At 44.8% G+C, this 15,044-nt stretch overlaps 1 pseudogene; it reads right to left on the reverse strand.

Annotated features, from left to right (window-relative positions):
* Positions 1-9,658: 9,658 nt before the first annotated feature.
* Positions 9,659-12,004, reverse strand: LOC139755272 (uncharacterized; annotated as a pseudogene).
* Between the last annotated feature and the right edge of the window lie 3,040 nt (positions 12,005-15,044).

The raw sequence follows: 15,044 nt of genomic DNA on the forward strand, positions 1-15,044 counted from the left end.
TTTGGGAGGTTAACACATTGTTGCCCCAGTTTTGAGTCGGTGCTAATCAACTCACCGAGATCTCTCTCAAAAGCCGAGCTATTGTGTTCAGGTGATGCACGCGACCCCCCGTTTTCTTTCCCAGCGTTAAGCACTTTACGTTCGTCATAATTCAGACACTTTTACTATTTTTTTCAATCCATGATCAGTGATTCCTCAAGATTCTGATGGACTATTAGCATCTCTTCGCTTCAGTATCTGATCCTTCCTATTTCTGTACCGTCAGTGGGCTTAGTGATGGATCCATCTGTGTCTGAATCATGTTATCAGTCAATGTGATGAATAACAGAGGACCTAACGTCGATCCCTGGGGAACGCCAGGAGTCACCAGTCCCCCGTTGTGGCTTCTCTCCACATTATGATGTTTACGTGCTGTTCTCAACCAGTCGGCCGTGTTGGACACCAGACTAGAACTTCCCTGCTTCAGCCCTGTGCCTCTACCTCCTCTGTTAATCATGTGGAACGCTGTCAAATGCCGCACTGAAGTCGAGGGAAAAGGTATTACATACTCCTCATCCCTGACCACTACTTCCAATTCTGTAGGGACAGGCGAAAGTTTAGTCGTGGGGTTAGAGCTCCCTCTCGTATATTACAAGCTCTGAATCATTCCTGAAGCTTTAGCTGTGATTTTCTACGCCAGTGAGAGACTCATCTGCAGTCGTTACCTGCAAAAAGCTTTCACAATAGTGACGTTTGAGAGGCTGGTCGATTGTTAGAAGGCTAAAGACCTAATAACCATTTGAAAACTGGGACTACGTTTGTCATCTTCTTTGATTTGTTCGTTACCACAGAGTGTAAGAATTTATTAGAGAAGGATTTATTAGAGATGTTGACTACATGATTGATTTCCTCCTTGCACTCTTTTAAGTCCCTGGGGAAAATATCGTTATGTCGTAGGAATATTCTTTTTCCTTTTTTTTTATTTACGTTTGTTTCTCTGATTTCATTTTCTCCCACTTCCAATCAAGAGGTTTAGTTCGTTGCCTCTTTTTTATCGCCGTTTGCCCATATTCATTCCTTTTCCTTTGTATCATTCTGACACCTATTGTATACCATCGTTTCTAGTTACAGAAATATTGTTCGATCAGTATTCCTCATCTCATATACATATTTTTCGACCTTAAGTGTGTTATTTAGGTATTCTCTAGTTTTAGTCCAAAAAAGGAAAATGATTATTCAAAGCATTACTCATCTCCTGATCAATATCTCGTAATATGCTTTGATCCGTTTCAAATGGGCCATCTCTCTCTCTCTCTCTCTCTCTCTCTCTCTCTCTCTCTCTCTCTCTCTCTCTCTCTCTCTCTCTCTCTCTCTCTCTCTCTCTCTCTCTCTCTCTCTCTCTCTCTCTCTCTCTCTCTCTCTCTCTCTCTCTCTCTCTCTCTCTCTCTCTCTCTCCACGTGTCTTTTCTTTTTTTTTCATTTCTGAAGATTCATATCAAGGACACGTCCCTAGACATGTCCAACAGGAACACGAAGCCTTGAAATACCACGAGTGTGGTGCACACGTCCCAGGTACAGTTGGTTTATTATCTCGAGGTACCAGGAGGAAGGGTCGAACCCTCACCTTGTACAACATCACTATGAAACTAAAGTTAGGTGTGTGTGTCAACCCCAGTGACGGATCCTTGACCAGGTGGTGGATCCTTAACCAGGTGGTGGATCCTTGGCCAGGTGGTGGATCTTTGACCAGGTGCTGGATCCTTGACCAGATGGTGGATCCTTAACCAGGTGGTGGATCCTTGACCAGGTGGTGGATCCTTGACCAGGTGGTGTATCCTTAACCAGGTGACGGATCCTTGGCCAGGTGGTGCAGCCTTGGGCAGGTGGTGGATCTTTAACCAGGTGGTGGATCTTTAACCAGGTGGTGGATCTTTAACCAGGTGGTGGATCTTTAACCAGGAGGTGGATCTTTAACCAGGTGGTGGATCCTTAACCAGGTGGCGGATTCTTGGCCAGGTGGTGGATTCTTGGCCAGGTGGCGGATAGATCACTGACCAAGTGAAACAACACAAAATCATTGTAGACTTATACAGAATATACAGAAAATACAGCAAATACAAAAAATACAGCAAATACATCCTATCACAATACAGCAATTCACGGTTCATGGTTGTATCACTTCAACACCCGCGTGTCTTGGACAGGAGGCACACTGCATCAAGACACAGACAGAGAGAACAGCTGTAGAGGCGGTCTTCACGACCAGTAAGGTCCTCACTTCAGACGTACTGTCCATTATTCACTTGGGGGAGGGAGGGGAGTGGAGGGGGGTGGGTTGTAAACCCGGTCTCGAGCGTATTAAGGAAAACTCAAATATTTTTCTACTTATAATCCCCCGCGCGCGAAGCTGACTGATTTACAGACGCTTTATGTGAGATACAAGATAAGCGGGAACGCAGTGGGGGAGTCGGGCGTCCGAAGGCGCCATTTTCCTGCTAGGATTGGGACGCTGATAGCGAAAATCACATGGGGGGGGGATGTGCGCAAGCGGGGTCCCCCAAGGAGAGAGAGAGAGAGAGAGAGAGAGAGAGAGAGAGAGAGAGAGAGAGAGAGAGAGAGAGAGAGAGAGAGACGGTGCGCGGGAACGAGATGTGTACAGTGGGTCTTTTTTTTTCATTCTTTTTTTCCTGGAACTTACCTCAAAGTGCTTGTGACTTGCTGTCGCGAAGGTGAGGAGTGCGCGAGGGAGGGCGCTCATCACGGATGAGGGGAGAAAGAGAGAGAAGAAAAGAGAGAAAGAGACAGACAGACAGACGGAGACACAGAAAGATATAGACAGAAGACGATAAGACACAGAAAGATAATATGAAATAGACAGAGGGAATGAAATAGATGTTTTTATGTGTAATTACCCACTTCTACGCCGCGAGGAGGGAGTCCTACACACGGGGGAGCTTAACACATTGCCAGGGGGAAGAGAGAGAGAGAGAGAGAGAGAGAGAGAGAGAGAGAGAGAGAGAGAGAGAGAGAGAGAGAGAGAGAGAGAGAGAGAGAGAGAGAGAGGCGGAGGAGGCGGTGGTTACGAATGCTCCACAAATCTGGCCACGTCAAGCCACTATCTGCATTCCGGCACCTCAAGGTGTCTGGGAGCCATAGCTAATTAAAGACCCAGGCGAGAATTACCCAGAGAATACCCCACGGTTACCCTGAGGTCGAGATGGAGTAAGGTATGAGTAACGAGACGAGGCCAGGGATAACTCTGGGTCCTGGTAGCTGATAATTACCATCTAGGGAAATTATCATCCACAGAAATTATCAGCCACGTTCCTCTGGGCGTTTTTATCCAGCTTGAAATCTCCCTCGAGACAGACAGAGGTCTGGTGCGTCAAAACCATGCGATCGAAATCGTGCTGAATAAGCGAGTGGATTCCTGGAGCCGCGGCCAATATTTCTGCCATTTATGGTAATCTATAGGAGAGGCAATTAGGGTCTTCCTTTAATGGTATATCTTCAGATCCATATCGCTACCCCGGGCCAGGAGACAGGAGGAGGTGCAAGGCTCCAGGAGGAGGAGGAGGAGAAGGGGGAGGAGGGAGGATAGTTGGGGGTGTTAGCCTAGTATAAAGTTACTGAATATCATGTGTAGTGTGAGGGAGGGGAGATGGGTTAGATGGTAGAGTGAGCAGGTCTAGTGGAAGCTGGGGTGTTGTTCTCAGGGGAGGTGAAGGCTATAGGGTGGTTGAAGGATAGAGGAAGTGAGATTGAAATGTCCATCATGGGATCAGTGAGTGTTACTACGAGCAGAACAGTCGAGCTTCTAAGTGCTGAGAGGATTTGGGAAGCGTTTTGTACAGCTGAAACTTTCTTCTCAGGGTCGAGCCGTTGGAGTGTATCATCAGACAGCTCAGATGATGGAGGGGAAATAACACACACGCGTCGCGGTGGCCACAATACGAACCGCGTATGCTTGAACGTGACGAGCTAGTGAACTGAACACTGACTTTGGTCTGAGTTTTCTCTTGATCTTTGACCTGGTGTCCTGCTACCTCATGGCCAGACTCAGGAATGTTATGGTGAGACAAGAAGGGTAGAAACATCATAACTAAACAACAAACATTAAACATATACATAGGTTATCCCTCATGTGCATGTGTCAGATTGACGAACCAACTAGAAATGGTATAAATGCATTACATATTACATTCAGAAAATGTAATGAATATCAGGTACTCACAAAATGTCATAAAGAACTCAACCACGAAAAGAAAATGATATCCCAAACTTCGAGATACACTCATATATTTTGAGCTCCTCTCGTGCTATCATTGATGCAACTACCCCTGTCTGGTGCAGCTACCCTCTATGGACAACTACCTCTGTCTGGTACATCAACCCCTCTGGTGCTACCCTGTCTTAAATCTAACTATGAGTAGAATCATGACTACTAAGACCAAAAGTAAATGGTTTGGCTCCTTGAATACGTTAAGAAATATCAGACAAACATAACACCACCAGGAGACGAACTGCCATCTCTTCACCTTCCCTCATGCGAACGTTTGATCTCATTCTCGAAGTGGAGAAGGTTTAGAAGGTCAAGCGGGATGCGTTCGCTCAGGACCATTGTATCGTATCCAATCATCAATAGAACATGTAAATCTGTGTGTATTATGACTTGAAATTACACTCTGAAGCTACGCTAGGATTTTCCTTCGGCAGACTACTACCGTCACATGAACCTATGCTGCTGTCCACTTGCTAATATCTATTTAAGAGTTGCTGCCTCCACGAACAGTTCCTCTGAGAATCGTACAGCAAAGTTCATTTTAAAGTAAGAGTTGTGGCGTAGCCTTGCTCAGGATAAATGTCCTTTGACGTCGTGAGAAGCGAGGTAATGCTGTTAAAGTCCAAACATGAGTACGATAACGTTTCACTGAGAGACGATGTCTGTGTATGTGTGTTCTGGTAATGTTGCACGTAGAGCGGTTCTGGTGAGGCCAGGAGTGTGGGAGACCTGCCTTTGTGTGAGTGTGGGAAGAGGACGTTCACCATCCCGGCCACTGCCGCTGTGTGCCTCACTCATCCGCACATCACAGATCACTGCTCCTCCTCTGGTCAGCCAAACTCCTTGTTATGCTCCCCACACTCCCGCCCCTCCTGCCTAGTGACATCCTACCCACCTTCTGCCATGTGATCGACTGCCCCATCATCCCGTGTCCGGCCCATCACTTGGCTTATCTCCCGCCTCGTCTAACCCGACCCTGACACACCTCACCATCCCATCCTTCCTCCTGTCTCTACCACCTCCCATCCCGTAGGCTCATCTCTCCTCCTCCATACATCCTTCATCCTTTAACCCTCCACTTCTCAGAGCCCGTCAGGCACACCCCAGTCCTTCCGTCTTACCGTCCACCGATGCTGACCCGCGCCTGCCGTCTCAACGCCCCGTCCGTCTGACCTCCTTGACCTGGCCTCACCCCTGGCTGACCTCTCCCTCTGCCGGGTAAATCTCAAACTGCTCTCACCTCCTTCAGGTGGTCAACCCCGCTACGCATACCCCCAACACAATCTCCGTCTTGACTCCGAGTGTGTAAACACAACTATTTATACGATAGTAGAATTTGCATTTAAAAGAGGAATCGTGATCTTTAAGCAAGATGTACAACATATAGCAAAAGTGGGGACACATCTCACCGTGTAGAGCTATATCACACATGAGACATACAATGGGATATATGATATATAAGGGAGTTGATGAGAGAGCAGCTGTTTGATCAGAAACCCTTGCATGTTGGATGGTTCTATACTTGGTCTTTCAGTCAGAAATTAGACTTAGACTGTAGATCATCATCATCCAAGTTTAGGAATCATAAATTCCATCATTTGTAGAGGAGAAAGAAAAAAAAGATAATTGTTTCTAATTACTCGAAAGCATGTCACCTTATGAGAACCAAGCACCCTGACGTCTAAACTCAAAATTCAAAATACCAAAATTCATAAAAGCAAACTCCTCGAACCTCCATCCTTGCCCCAGCCAGGCACGTGAGCTGCAGGGATGTGATAACATCAGCGCCTCCCCAACACTGCCACACATCATGACAATAAATAATTTTGCGTATATTGGCATCCATGACCACACTTTGACTGGGTCAATATATATATATATATATATATATATATATATATATATATATATATATATATATATATATATATATATATATATATATATATATCCTTTCCTTCCTTCATACTATTCGCCATTTCCCGCATCAGCGAGGTAGCGTTAAGAACAGAGGACCGGGCCTCTGAGGAAACATCCTCATCCAGTCCCCTTCTCTGTTCCTTCCTTTGGAAAAGAAAAAAATATATATATGACCTTTGATGAAATATATGGTGAAAGCAAGAGATGACGTTGATACCGGTAGCAGAAACTACTCCTGCCTATGACAATGATGATGAGGCTCTCTCTCTCTCTCTCTCTCTCTCTCTCTCTCTCTCTCTCTCTCTCTCTCTCTCTCTCTCTCTCTCTCTCTCTCTCTCTCTCTCTCTCAATCTATCTATCTATCTATCTATCTATCTCGTTAAAAGCTTTTGGGCGATGGAAATATCATCTTTTTATATTTTCTATAAAGTTTGGCGATTTGGTGCTTTCTTGGAATAACACACCACACACATACACACACACAACTCACACACACACACACACACACACACACACACACACACACACACACACACACACACCACCTATCATGAGGTTCTCATTTGGTTGAACCTGCCGACCCTCTCCAAGCAACACTGGCAGCTCACACGCCAGTTTGGCAATAAACAGCTGACGCATCACTGTCACAGTGACACCCCCACCTCCGACGCCCCTCCACCACGAACCATCGTTCCTCACCACAATCGTCTTGTTCCCGTCAGAACTCATACAAGACACGTACGAGAAGAGTCCTCTACCCACCAACTTGGCCTTCATCCACAATCTATGAGGAGTGCATGACGATACAAGTGAACAGCTCAGTTTTCTCAGTTCAGTGAAGCCGTGTGGTATGTCCACGACTGTATCACTGTAATCATTCATCATATAATGTTTCGTCAAGTATTAACTCTGTAATCATTCCTGTACACCTGCCGTCATGTCTGTTTAGATATACCTCACTCATGTGCATATCTAAACTGTGGACATATTCGGCTCTGCCTAATCTTAAGCTCTTTCATAATCAGTAAACCAGCAACAATTATGACCTCCCAGTGATGCCTGAACTGTTCATTTTCAGCTGATCATCTGCTTAGATCCAATAAACTGTTAATTATCTATCAATTTGTACACCCTTCTTATGCAAATGAGGATGGTGGGTGAGTTGTGTGTTCCTATACTGCTAAAATGCGTTTGATTCTGTACCAAATGCGAGGCTGGATAGGAAGCTGGACCATCAGGCTGGTATAAGGCAACCACTTCTCCGATGGACCGAAAATTACCGTGGAAGAAGAGAACAAAGAGGAGCCTTCTTAAAACAAGTGGCGTGCCCCAGGGCTCGGTCCTATGACCAATGATCATCATAATCTTTGGAAATACCTTGCCAGAAGGACTTGACTCCTTCCTGAATACGTTTGCATGTGATGCCAAGGCCATGAAGGAAGTAGACAGTAAAGCGGATGGCAACAACTTAGAAGGAGACCTAGACAAATTTCAAAGTTGGTCTGATACGTGGTTGATGATTTTCTACTCGAGTAGATGTGAGGTAATGAGGTTGGGACACGATGAATGAAGGGATCTACGTGTGAGAGGAACTTGGGACTTGGGAGTCAACTTTATCCCAGTGAATGAAGGGACCACGTGTGAGAGGAACCTGGGACTTGGGAGTCAACGTTGACCCTGTGCTGTCACCATAGGTCCACCTTGAAAGAATAATTGTCAAGTAGACGAACCGTCTGATGGCACATATTACAATCACTTCTACGTACCTACATACGGAAATGCTCACCAGATTATTTACAGGGTATATTGGGTGATAGATATATCACAACTAGAATATGTTCCTTATGTCTAGCCAACACATTAAACGAGGCTTAGTGAACTGATAGAGAAGGTGTAGAGGAGGGTAACAAACATGGCATCAGAATTATGAGAAACGAGTTCCGATGATACGTTAGAAGCAATTGACTTTCCCAACCCTGGAGGAGAGAAGAATAAAGGGTGACTTGATCACAAACCTCATGTTTCTGAATAAGTTTGATGGTGTCTGCAATAGACAGTTTTTTTCATAAGTGGTAAAGAGAGAGAGAGCGAGATCGGAGACCACAACAAGAAACAAAAGAGTAATCTATAGGTTTCAGAGTAGTGGATGAGTGGAATAAGCTAAGCAATGTAACTGTGAATAGTGACAGTACAAGGTAGCTTAAAAAAAAGCTTTATGACAGTAGCGAAAAATGACAAAAATGACACCACGAATGTAGATTTCCATCCCTTTGCAGTAAAGCGCCAGAAATTACACACACACACACACACACACACACACACACACACACACACCTGGATTAGGCTGCAGTGTGTGTATGTGTGTGTGTGCGTGTCTGTGTCTGTGCGTATGAGTATACACATAGGAATAAAGACATATTACATAACTACAAGGTTAGGAGAGAGGACAACACGATTGTACAACAAAAATAGTGAGCACAAACAGTAACCACACACACAACGCCAGCAGAGAGAGAGAGAGAGAGAGAGAGAGAGAGAGAGAGAGAGAGAGAGAGAGAGAGAGAGAGAGAGAGAGAGGGAGAGAGAGGAGGACTTATGACAAGATCTTGTATCTCGTCATGGGGCAAGGGTAAAGCGTATCACTCACTTCATGAGAAAGAAAAAAAAAGGATAGAAAATAAAAAGAAGTGATGAAGAAAATCCTGGAGGCATCAGAAACGCCTGTATTAAACTACAACCAAGACTGGTGTATCCACTGGGGGACCTACTACCAAGACTGGTGTATCCACTGGGGGACCTACTACCAAGACTGGTGTATCCACACACAACTGAGGACCTACAACCACAGCCAAGTCTAGTGTATCTACACTCTACTGGGGACCTACAACCACAGCCAAGTCTAGTGTATCTACACTCTACTAGGAACCTACAACCAAGAATGGTGTATCCACACTACTAGGAGCCTACAGACACAACCAAGTCTGTGTATCTACACTCTCCAGTGGACCTGTAGTCAATCTTGGTACACCTACAGTCTACAGGGCAGCTACAAGCAAACCTGGTACATCTACATATAATCTGACGAGTTAAGAAATACATCACACGACATATGTGATATACTACAGAGTATGTCTGGGGAGAATCAGGACATTTCTTCATTACATGTGATCTATCCATAGTCCGGTGTACAGAGGCACGTCTCTCTCGACTTAAGGGACATTTGAAAGCACAATGATACAATACAAAAATTTTATTTGACACATCAAAGACATGGAAGAGAGAGAAAGAAATTACAAGTAGGTAAATACATGCTACATATATCGCATATATACACAATTCAGATATTACATTATATATATATTATATATATATTTATATATATATATATATATATATATATATATATATATATATATATATATATATATATATATATATATATATATATATATATATATATATATCATGCAAATCTCCAACAACCAGGACCGAACCTGGGATCCCTGCGTAGCAGGCGGGAGCACTACCCTTACGCAGGGATCCTGGGTTCGATTGTGGCTGTTGCAGGTTTGTATGTTATATGGAAGTGCTCGTTCATATGCACTATATTCGTATATGTATATATATATATATATATATATATATATATATATATATATATATATATATATATATATATATATATATATATATATATATATATATATATATATATATATATATAATGTTCCATAATCGTAACCATCCACGTTTTAGTATACTAATAAGCCACTTAATAGGAAAGTACGCTCACACGTATATCTACAAAGTGACAGATTTATGGCACATTAGACTAGCATCGCTCATGTATGTCGGCTGTGATCATGGTCAAAGCCTGAGATGCTGTGGGTTCTTGTGCCTCCGTAGCTATAAACTCAACAGGCATTTCTCCTCAACCCATCTGGTCGCTTTCCCACTCCCTCCTCCTCAGTGTCTGGTTCTCTCCTGCAGTCACAAACAACCTCAAAAGAGGACTCGGTAGTCTGCTGTTATATGAAAATTCCTTTGTATGATCCTTTTTTTTCTTTTTGTCTTCTAGGTCCCTTATACACCAGGCATCAGACAGGTTATGTTACACTCGTCACAGCCTGATGAATATTTAATAGCCATAGTCCCTCAGCTTTGCTGTGTCCATCAGAACGCTCGCATCATTACGATATAATATTATTCATGAGTATGTCTATCATGCCCGCAACAGAAGCACCCTCACTTCAGCACCACGACACATACACTCACTTTAAGGTTCTGAGTTTAACACTGACTCACTCAATCCTACTGAGGCGCTACGATCACTGTGGTTAATTGCATAGCTCAGTAGTGAAGACGAGATTGTCTTTCTCCGCTCCCAAGAGGATGTCGAAGGCGTCGGCTGCGGCCAAGGACGGGATGTCGTGGAAGACATCGAGGTTCTCCTCGAGCAAACCGGAGTCGTCGGAGAGTAGCTCCTCGAGGTCGCTGGTGCTGCTGACCGACCGTCGCACCGTCGAGGGCGAGCTGGAGGCCGACATGGGGTCAGAGATGGTGTAGTGACCCTAGAAGCTGTGGGATTTGTGTCGTGTACTGTTGGCTGAAGGGCATGACAGAGTGCTCCTGCTGCAGGGTCATTGGGGCCCCTGACGACGACACTGTCCTGTGCAGGGCGTGAGACTGATGACAGGGCGGCAGGGAGTGCTGGAGGCACGTCTGCAGGGAGTTCTGGATGGAGGTGTGCAGGGAACTCTCGAAAGACGAGAAATCTGGGTCGGCGTCGTCCTCCAGAACATGGGACAGCGCCCTGATGTATTCGACGGCGAGCCTCAGCGTCATGATCTTGGTGATGGTGGTGGAAGTGGCATGAACCTCGACAGCATCGGGAAGAACTTTGCGTAAGGATTCGAAGGCATTGTTTATCTGCCTCATGCGGTGGCGTTCCCGAGCATTGGCCGTCTTCCTTCGGTACTTCGAGAGCGGCGCTGGCCTCGATTTCGTCTTTTCCGGCCTCTTGGAGACTTCTTGACGAGTCCTCTCCTGCTGCAACCGCTTGATGATGGTTCTTGGACGCAGCGCGTACTTTTCCTCCGTTGGGACGGTCATGCTGCTGCCGCTGCTGCTGCTGCTGCTGGCGTCTCTGTTGTTGTTGGTATCAGTGGAGGGACTGTGGCAGCCCTGGCCCTCAAGCCCCTCCATCTTGAAGACACTCACAGAGCCCACGGTGGTCGCTGATCACTTCTCCATCCGCATCGAAATCACCCGACTCGAAAATGTCCCGTGGACGCTAGTCACTGGTCACAACCAGTAGGTAGCTCCCTGTGGTGTTTTATGTCCCTCGACCCCCGAGCAGAGGTGAGACACAGAGTCTGTCTGACTTAATGCAGGAGTTGCACGTCGAAGTGCCCTCCAGCTGTATTGTAGAGCATGGCAGCTCCTCAAAAAATATCTTATATCTTCTCTTTCGTCAACAGTTCTCCTGCAGTATACATTATGAGTATCCAGTACACCATCATAGCAGAGCTGGGTAGTCCCGGGAGCTATAGTCTGGACACGAAGACTACACACGATATTGGTCTAACTTTTGTGTCGTCACTGTCAAAAAGAAGGATTTTTTTTTTTCTGGATGTGGGCTATTAAATAGCAAGTTAGAAGAACTATATAATCAGTTCCTATCGCTAGTTGAACACAGTTGGTAGTATATCCATGAGACAACTATGGCCAGCCCAGGGCTTGTAACGTAAACACCATCAGGGCTTCCATTCAGAGGCAGGGAGGTGGGAGGAGGAGCAGCAACGTGCGCGTGACCACGTCTGACCACCCTCACTGCACGGGTATCACTGATATCCAGTTCACCTGCTGCTGCCCGAGACACCCCACCACCGATGCCCTGAGCTGTGACGTCACTGTTGGCACGATGAAACTTTCACGTCTGCTGACTTTTTTAACGCGAAATATACTCCTTTCCCGACCTGCCAAGTCTGTCAGCTGTGATATTCACTCAAGAAACTAACTGAAAATTTTCATATCATCGTTAAAAACCTGAGATTGTTTTCACTTCAGATTGTTTTTCGTCCCGTAATTTCGGTATGTGGCAACTCAAGAAGGCGCGGGTATCAAGTCATGGAGGGATCTTGAGTGATCCACACCTTAGTGCCGTCTGGGTCGTTAGGGGGGTAGGTAGTACCTCTGTTCTGGGGAAGAACCGGCTTGAACGCATCATAAGTACTGTACTCTCATCTTCTAACCGCATGATATGCGTATCATTGAAGCACTTGTACAAACAAAACCACACTCAGGTGTGCATTTAAAGATGCATACATGCATTCCTTACCTTAATATATTATCCGCATTACCACTTCAGTTGCCTTAGTCTACTCATTCACTGTTCTGTTACTCAATATGTGTGTTTGTGTGTGTGTGTGTAATTACCTATTTGTATTGTCCGGGGAGGGAGTTTTGCACTCATAGGGCTCCATATATTGAACTAGAGCGTGTTTATATATATATATATATATATATATATATATATATATATATATATATATATATATATATATATATATATATATATATATATATATATATATACATATGTAGATAGATAGAGAGATATCATAAAACACTCCAACAGCCAGGGTTCGAACCCAGGACCTTATGCATGGTATGCGGGAGCGCTAATGTTTGGCTATGATCGACTCAGACAGGAAAATGACTGTTCGATCGCTAAGTAATCGCATACCCTTCGTCTCACATACATGAACAACGGGGTCTACACCGGTTAAATCCCATCAGGCTCACATTACCAGCAGATATTGTTATACAGAACCTTACTGTACAAACTCGGAGGTATATGAACACGAATGTAGTGCATATGAACACGAATGTAGTGCATATGAACACGCAATTTCATAGACCATATAATACCTGCAAACAGCTGTTGGAGGGTTATGTGTTCTATGAAAGTGCGTGTTCATATGCACTACATTCGTGTGAGGAAAGATTGAAAAAGAGGATATATGTGTCAGAGGTGGAGGGAACGAGGAGAAGTGGAAGACCAAATTGGAGGTGGAAGGATGGAGTGAAAAAGATTTTGGGTGACCGGGGCCTAAACATACAGGAGGGTGAAAGACGTGCAAGGAATAGAGTGAATTAGAACGATGTGGTATACAGGGGTCGACGTGCTGTCAGTGGATTGAACCAGGGCATGTGAAGCGTCTGGGGTAAACCATGGAAAGGTCTGCGGGGCCTGGATGTGGAAAGGGAGCTGTGGTTCCGGTGCATTACACATGACAGCTAGAGACTGAGTGTGAACGAATGTGGCCTTTTTTGTCTTTTCCTGCCACATGAGGGGGGGAAATGCTATTTCATGTGTGGTGTGTGGCGACGGGAATAAATGAAGGCAGCAAGTATGAATATGTATATGTCTGTGTATGCATATGTATGTATAAGTTGAAATATAATGGGCATTTATGTATATACATGTGTATGTGGGTGGGTTGGGCCATTCCTCGTCTGTTTTCTTGCGCTACCTCGCTGACGCGGGAGACGTCGAATAAGTATCATAATGATAATGATGATAATATCATGATATATATACAGGTCGAGTCAAAGAACAGGTCATCATACCCAAGAGACGTAAAGCGTCGTGCTTGAGTTCCTGCCATCGACCTGTGAGGCATTAATAAGACATCATCATGACTGTGAGCCACGGATGCCGTGTTAACCCGACCATCCTGAGTGAGAGATCGCATCCCACCTCATTCATCTCCCCCGACGTTCACTTGTTATGTTTCACAGTTCCACAGTCAGGTGGGCGAGTACAAGAATTCTATTTACGATCCCTTTTAACGACGTTTCCGACCTAACCTTAATGGGATCTGGAGCACTGCTCACCAGCGACGTGTAATAGGCTTTAAGAGTAATTTCACGGTGTGGGGATCCGAGTTACGCGGGAATGTAACCGATCCAGGAGATGTAATACACTGAGTCGAAACGGTGAGTCTGGTATGCCAACGTTAAAGAAAAGATTTGAGATGAGAATATTTTCAAACTACCGTTCTCAGATGTCTTATCTTTTTTTATTATTATTTTGATAAGGACTTCATGTACCTACGGTTCTGGATGTACTTTCCTTCTGTACTTCATGAGACGTCATCTTCATCAGTGAGTGTCAACCCCCTCCAGCGTCATCTCGCTCCCCTTGCCATAACCTTATCAACAAAGACTAAGTCGACTTAGGATCCTGAGCTGCCCTCCGTTATCCTCACACCCCCCAGCGGGAGACACTTGAAGACGTGCGGTGTTCTTCAAGCCACCGGAGGGAAATCCTCATCATCGTCCCGTACACAGCAAGGATCAGCTGCCTCCTGGGGTTGACCATGTATAGTGGTGACCTGTGTGGGTATGACAACCCTCCATAACCTCTCATCGAGGTCGACAAGGCTGACCATAAGTTCATCTTGTCTCTGGTCAAACCTGACCTTCAAAAAGAGGTCGTACACAGGTTTTGATTTATTAACATATAAACTCAATACATTCTATATTTCTGCCTATGTTTTCCTACATTTTGCCAGCCATGGCTGTAGAGAGTGTGGGTCAAGCTGGACGATTTCTTGAAATGAATATTAAATGTTGTCTGTTCTCATCTCACATTCCATCTCTCTATCGTCATAGTAGACGTCAGTGAGCATACATAAACACACCCAAAAGACCTTTTAGTTGATATTAAAAAGACTTTTACACACACAGGATCATGACCTCAGTGAGATTTCACATCTCTATGATCACCTCTTCAGACTTCCCTCAATGTGGGCACAACAGAACAAATGAACAGTCATCTTCACGAACTCGAAAA

The sequence above is a fragment of the Panulirus ornatus genome, chromosome 19, assembly GCF_036320965.1.
Source record: "Panulirus ornatus isolate Po-2019 chromosome 19, ASM3632096v1, whole genome shotgun sequence".
Classification (NCBI taxonomy): Eukaryota; Metazoa; Arthropoda; class Malacostraca; order Decapoda; family Palinuridae; genus Panulirus; species Panulirus ornatus.